Consider the following 7,446-nt stretch of genomic DNA (forward strand, 5'->3'; position numbering starts at 1 on the left):
TAAAATACCAAAATACCCCTCATTTAATTTACTCAAATGCTTTGTCCATCTTCTTCGCGTGAGTTTTGACCAAAAATTGAAAACCTTTCCCCTTTCTCTCACTTTCTCTTTACCTTTCCGTTGCAACAGATGTGTTTCATCATTTTGATGATAACAACGTTCACCATCAACACCAACAAAGCTGCCCCGTTCTTGGCTTTTTGCCACGATTCTGTCCGTTTAGAAGCCCCAACATGCTACTCCGTTTAGAAGCCCCAACATGCTACTCTTCCTACATAAAATTTTTAATTTCAAAATATGAGACACTAACCCTAATTTTCTACTCCTATAAATACCTCTTTTAATCCTCAACCGAAGGGAAGTTATTACAAGAAAACCACGAAAAGCTATAGTTTTTGAACACTTTCATACACGTTTTAGCCATAGCAAAGTTTATTCCATCTCTGCTCGTGATTGTTTGAAATAACAGGTTCGAGATTAGATTCGAGGTCGTCGACGCTCCCGTTCGCTGCACCCACAAAAGGTCAGTGAATCTTAAACTAAGATCTTTCTCTCTGTTTTTCACTGTTAATGTGATATGGATATTTCATTTAATTAGGAAATCGTGGTTTATGGGCAACTCTTGTGTCAAAAAATCATGTTCTACTCTTTTGTCTAAAAAATCATGCTCTTAGTATAGATGTGCTCTGACTTTGCAATACATATATAAATATGCTGAACGTTAGTTAATAATTCTATATTTAGAAGCCTATAAGAAATTATGCTCCAATTGTTTATTTGGTTCACTGCCCATTTTGTGTAATGGATAGGTGGTTCATGAGTTTGTTTAAAATTATAAACTATCAAGATAAATGTTAGGTTAGATCTCTCATTAAGTTTACTCTTCCACTACTTTTTTTTTATTTTTTTTTATTTTTTGCTCTTCCTCTGTAATATATGCACTATATAGCACGACTAAGATGGTGTTAGATGTGGTTTCTACCGTAACCAGTAAGTTTCAATACTTGTAATGAAGTGCACTTTAGCAACACTAGAAACCTAGGATATAAATATATTAGTAATTGATTGTTTGTTCGATTCCAGGTTTGTTTCGCGCTTATGATGACTGTTAGAATATATAATATAGACTATCATATGATTCTAGAATTTGATTCATCTTACGTTTTATTTACTGTTAGAAATAGGCTGATTAATCTTTACACTTCTTTCTTTGCATACACCGGAGCCGAAGAGTTCCACTTTGGGACTCAACGTCATCGCAAGACCTGAACGTGCATCTACTCTATCACTCACACCTCGCTCTCTCAAAACTCATCTGAACAAAAATCAAAGAGAAGCGAGATGAAATGACAAACATCTTGCTATACTCTTCCTTTAGTTACTTATTCCGAATATCATACTTGATAGCTTTCTTTCCGTTGTTTTGCCATGACTAGCTATGTGTTTGTTTTTGTTGACTTTGTTTGGAGTTTGAAGTGTCCCAAGTTAACTGATATTTGGTCTCGTCGTCTAGAGAAGCACATAATTGAATTTAGACCCCCTTTTAATCAAGAAGCAGGTCTCATGCATTTTACTCGTCGATGGAAGTAACTAGGACATTTAAAATCAGTTAAACAATTGGAAGTTTGATGAGTTAAGACACGTTTTTAAATCAGCTGAGCTTTCAGAGGAAGTAATTTCAGAAAATCTTGACATTCGGATTTTATTAAGGTCCAAAGTCGCTTTCCTACAAATTGAAATGTAATGAACTATTACCTAATTTTTCTAAGTCTTTAACCCAAAGCCAGCTATTTCTTTTTGAGATGTGTAACTATTTTCCATAAGTTTAATTTTTCTCAACTATTGTACTTTTTTATTTTAGTATTTTTATCATCTATGTATGAGCTTTATAACTTCCACTCATATTTAGCATCAGTTAACTATTTTCCTCTCAATACTTGGACTTTAAGAAAATGTTTATGTTTTATCTTATACTTACACTTAGCCTTATAAATAAGTCCGGTCGGTTAACCATTTTTAATGGATCTTAAAGGGTGCTTAGTACCTTCCCTTTAGATTAATTGAACCCTTATCTAGAATCTCATAAACTTAGAAGACCATAAACGGAGTTAACTTTAGACGATAACTTTAATAAACTTTAGGTGTCCTAATTCACCATAAATAATTAGGTGGCGACTCCTTAACTTTAATTAATCCCGGAATTACCGGAATGTTGTAAACCATTTTGACTCCGGTTAAAATGGGGTATAACATCTTGGCGACTCCGCTAGGGAATACTTAGTTTCTAACCATAGCAGACTTAGTTTAAGTAGGTTTTATGTGCTTACTTTACTTAGTTTATTTGTTATTAACTGTTTTTACATGCTATTAACTATTTGTTTGATATAAATTGTCATTCCGTTTCACTTTTCTCCACTTCTGGAAATTCACACTATCACACGTATACGCGAAATGTGTTTTGCGCACCCACAAATTTCTTTCAAAATCTCAAATTTTAGGAGAGTTGGCATATGCGGGGGGTGTCAGGATTTTCCGTGTGACCGCGTAGCCTTCTCACTCGATTTGTCCACTCAGGAACCTTGCGTCTAGTGAATCCACTCTTAGTCAACCTAGAGTAGAGCTAAACCAACACCCTTTATTAGGAGCATTCATTTCATGACCTAGGATGTTTAATACCCTTGGTGTATTAAGCCCATTAGATGACTTTACCCAAACGTCCAAGTGGGTCCACGACCCCAGGTGACACTAATCATATTTTATGTGCATGTTTGAAGGATAATTGTGCCTAAATATTGACCATTTGCTCTAACTAATTCAACTTTAGTGGGGAGAGAATGACTAACCTTTCTGTGATAGGTGTGAAGACTTTACCTAGGAGTGCGTCTTCGATCAACAACTGACGAAAACCGAGGACATCACAAAATGGAGCCAAGAAATTTAGACATGACAAATTATAGTTATTTTATTTGGATAGCACTTTATGTTATATTCATTTGGCATGTAATAAATATTACACCACATTTGTATTTTATTTTTGAGAAATAGAATTTGTTTAATTAGCTAAGAGCAGTGGGATGACGTATTATGGTACATTTTACCCTTCAAACAAACATTAGGCTTACCTCTGGCACAAAGAGGTCACATGCATATTGTTACGCCCTATTTTGAACGGGTCCAAGATAGTTTGCAACTTCACGGTTCTTCTAACTGACTTTAAAACTGTTAGAGTCGCCACCTTATTTTTTAGGAAAATCAGAAAACCTATATGTATTTGTGTGTCTACTCCATTTTAGTCCACGAAACATATGAGATTCTAGATAAGGGTTTTATTTACCCCGAGGGGAAGGTATTAAGCAGCCCTCAGAGCCCGTCCGAAGACAGTCCTTAAACTTAGTTTAACTGAACACTAGAGGGGGATTATTTATCTGCTTATCGTTATTATTACTTGTTTTCAAAATGTTGTGATTTCATGAAAAGCTACACTAGGTGATAATATGCTAAGTGTATACAGTGTATAAAAAATATATGTATATCAAGTATCAAGAATTTATGAAGAATGTATATCGATATGAATGTACAAAGGAGTGTAAAGAAAACATACCTCGTTCGTATGGTAGTGTATTTGTTAGTAAAAACAAGTGTATATCTATTGGTACAAAGGTATATCAGTTGGTGTAAAGAATATATACAACAATATAGAAGATGTATAAAAAATATAAGAGTATGTAAAATAGGTATATAAAGAATGTGTGTCTATAAAGGAATGTAGGTATGTGAAACATATAAAGAATGTATTTCAAATATAAAAGAGTGTATATCAAATATAAAATGTCTAAAGAATTGTATAACTAGGTATATTAGTGCATAAAGAATGTGACAATAATCTACGAATATTCATTGGTGTAAAGAGTTTATATAACAAAATTATTAGAAAAAGTGAAATTGATCTGACTTGTTTCTACCGTTTAGTTAAAAAGAGTATTCATTTAATGAATATCCTATCAAAAGAATGAGGCAGAAGGGTAGTAAAAACAAATTGGTAAAAAATAAGTATAAGGAATTATGTATAAAAAAATGAGTGAAAAAGATATAATGCCTTTAAAAAATAAAAGATTTGTAAATGGATGGCCTAGTATTTACCTAGCGTCAAAAATGTGGATTTAACTTAACTAAAATATATATTAGTGTATACGAAACAATACAAAATGTGTGTTGTATTAAAAGTGTGTAAAGAATATAAAATAAAAGATGGACTAGTATTTTTGGCTAAACTCCAAAAGAGTGAATTTAATTAACAAAGTATTTATATCGAGTCAATCTAATCAATTTATGAAAGTGTAGACGGCCTAAGTCTTGCCTAAAGCGAATAACGAACTTTAAACTAAACATATAAGCGACAAGTAATTAAATATCCCCACCCAACATTAACGTGAAGTTTTCACTACTCCAAGTTTATGTTTTGTACAATTTTAAATAACGCGCGAAAGTAAATACAAACAAGGATTCGATGAAGTCTTCGGGATGTGTCTCCGGACACCGGTATAAACACTTAGTAAAAGTGTTAGTAAGAGAATAAATAATTATCGAATGAATCAAAGAAATAATGAATAAACTTAAAATAAAAATCCGTCTTTTGTACATGGGAGGCCTTGAAAATCAACGAAAATTTCTTCATCGGCCAAAAGTATAGTTTGTAATAAATTGCAAGATGAAAGAAAAAATATGTTAGTTAAAATAATTTGAAAAAAAAAAGTATGAGATGTGATATAAAATCTTTAAAAAGTGATTTGACATAAAGTCATTGAAAAATGATTTGACACAAGGTCTTTCGACAAAAGAGAGATGAAACTTATTTTGACTTAGAATTGGCGTAGTATACACGGTATAAGAATGTATATGTATATGATATGTGTAAAAAATATAGACAATGTAGAGAAAATATAAAGAACAAAATGTGTAAAAGAAATAAAAATAAAATGAGCATTTAGTGTGACATTATTGACAAAAGGTAAAGAAAATGCTTGCAAATGTAAAGAAAAAGTAGAGAAAAAAAAAACTAGATAGGGTATGTAAAAAATATAAATAAAATGCATGAAAAATATGAGACAATGTATGGATAAATGTAAATAAAATGCATGAATAAATGTAAAGGCAAGTGCATGAATAAATATAAAGACAATGCATGAATAAATGTAAAGATAAATGAATGAATCAATGTAAAGGAAAATACGTGAACAAATGTAAAGACAATGCATGAATAAATGTAAAGATAAATGTATGAATAAATGTAATGTAAAGACAATGCATGAATAAATGTAAAGATAAATGAATGAATCAATGTAAAGGAAAATACGTGAACAAATGTAAAGACAATGCATGAATAAATGTAAAGATAAATGTATGAATAAATGTATGAATAAATGTAAAGACAATGTATGAAAAATATAAAGACAAGAATGAATAACTATAGAGAGAGAAAGAAGAGGCTAGTCTTGCTAGTCTTCTTATGAAAAGAAAGTGTAGAAAGTGTAGAGAGAAGAAAGAATATGTGTGGCAGTGTGAAGTGGTTGGTGGCTTAAAATGGGAGAAGGGATGAGAGATGATTAAGTTTAGAAGAATGAAGGCAAATCTGGAAAATGTTTTTGGTCTTGAATGCAAAAGCCTCTTCCTTTTCTATATACTACATTTTAGCCCCTTCTATTGTCCAAAAAATAAAGTGTCGTACCGCTTTGTCCCCTTGATGCTACTTTTAATCTCTAGGTTATTATTCAACGGGGGTTTTCATCCTTTTAACCAATGTATAAGGATATATTAATCAATGGATGAAGAACTCAACCCATCACTTCAAATGTCACTTTTTTTTAAAAAAAATGACAAGACCTTGACTTGATCGAATTCTTGCTCTGTGTTTAAGAATTAATTGCTCCGATTTTCTCTATGCTGACGGACTGTACTAAAATATAGTTAACTAATACACGTATAAATAATAATGTAAGTATAAAATATGAATATTCATGTATAAGATACAAAAATGTACTATCATAAAATAAAGAAACAATTATTAATTGCACAAAATGATTGTATTATGCTATACATGTGCAAAAATAATGATTCTCGAAAAATGTCAATAAATTGATAAAACTCCTAAAATGAGGATAATTATCAATAAATCATCAAAAATGTAAAAAAAAAAATGTGTAGAAAGTGTATTTCGTGCTCTTTTAACTACCAGGGCTCCCCGAAACGTTAATTTTAAGCACGTCGACGTGCTTAAAATTAGGTGTCAACACATATTAGGACGCGTTATTGTTGTTTGATATACTTGTTTAAATGTTGCTTGATAACTTATTTGCCTTTATTTGATGAATTATTTGCTACATGACTTATTTGACTCTATGTGATCATGACTTCACTTAAATATTTTAATATGAGACTAACATAATTTGCATTGTATGTTTCTTTCTTTTTAATTTTTTTGTTACTCCCAAAAGAGTTGATTCGTTTTGACATTCGAACTAGCCGATCATCTTTACTTCACAAGGTCAAAGACGTCAGCATTACCTCGACATAGTTGGGTTGTTCAAGGAAGTTAAACTACTATCTCTGATCCAGCCGCATCTATTTCAACTAGTTTGGAAAACATCGTGATCCCTAATGATCCTCCCGAGACTTCCGAACATAGAACTACTATTCAACATGATGAACATATCGTCCGCTTGACTCAAGAGATTGAGGATTTACGTGGAGAATTGAATCGGGTTAGGGACTTGACCAATTTGTCTATCACACTCCAAAGTCCACCTCCTGAACCTAGAAATGTCGCACCAAAACCACTTCGTTTTCCATCACTTGAATCACCAGTTCCTGAACATTTCCCTCCACAAAATCATGCACCTACCAATAACAACTTACCTCTAATCACCCCCGTAAATCCACCAAATCCATCATCCGTCTATACTCCTTCACAAAGTCAACTACCCACCTACACTACCTATGCTACTCCTAACCCACCACCCGTTAACCCAGCAAGTCAATCGCTAGTTCACACTCCTTACGTTCATTTATCCACTAACACTAATCCACCACCTACAACTACTCATCTAAACCCACCGAACCAACGACCTATCAATACCACTTATAACACACTGCCTCCAATCCATAACACTTCTACCGTCCAATCCACAACACTTCTACCATCCAAACTTATCCAACCCAGTATATACAAGGGGCACATTTTGTCACTCCTAACGCGCAATATGTTTCTCTGGTATATGCAGCGGAAACACAAGCCTTTACCAATCCGGTGATGGTCAGGTTCCAACCCGAGGTAGATCAATATGAGGAAATGGAAAAGGATGCAAAAGCAAGGGCAGATGATCTGTTGTTAAAAGAGATCCACAGTCTCAAAGAAGCAATGAGAAACCTTCAAGTTGCTAGGGGAAGCAA

This window comes from Lycium barbarum, chromosome 6 (assembly GCF_019175385.1).
Source record: "Lycium barbarum isolate Lr01 chromosome 6, ASM1917538v2, whole genome shotgun sequence".
NCBI classification, from domain to species: domain Eukaryota; kingdom Viridiplantae; phylum Streptophyta; class Magnoliopsida; order Solanales; family Solanaceae; genus Lycium; species Lycium barbarum.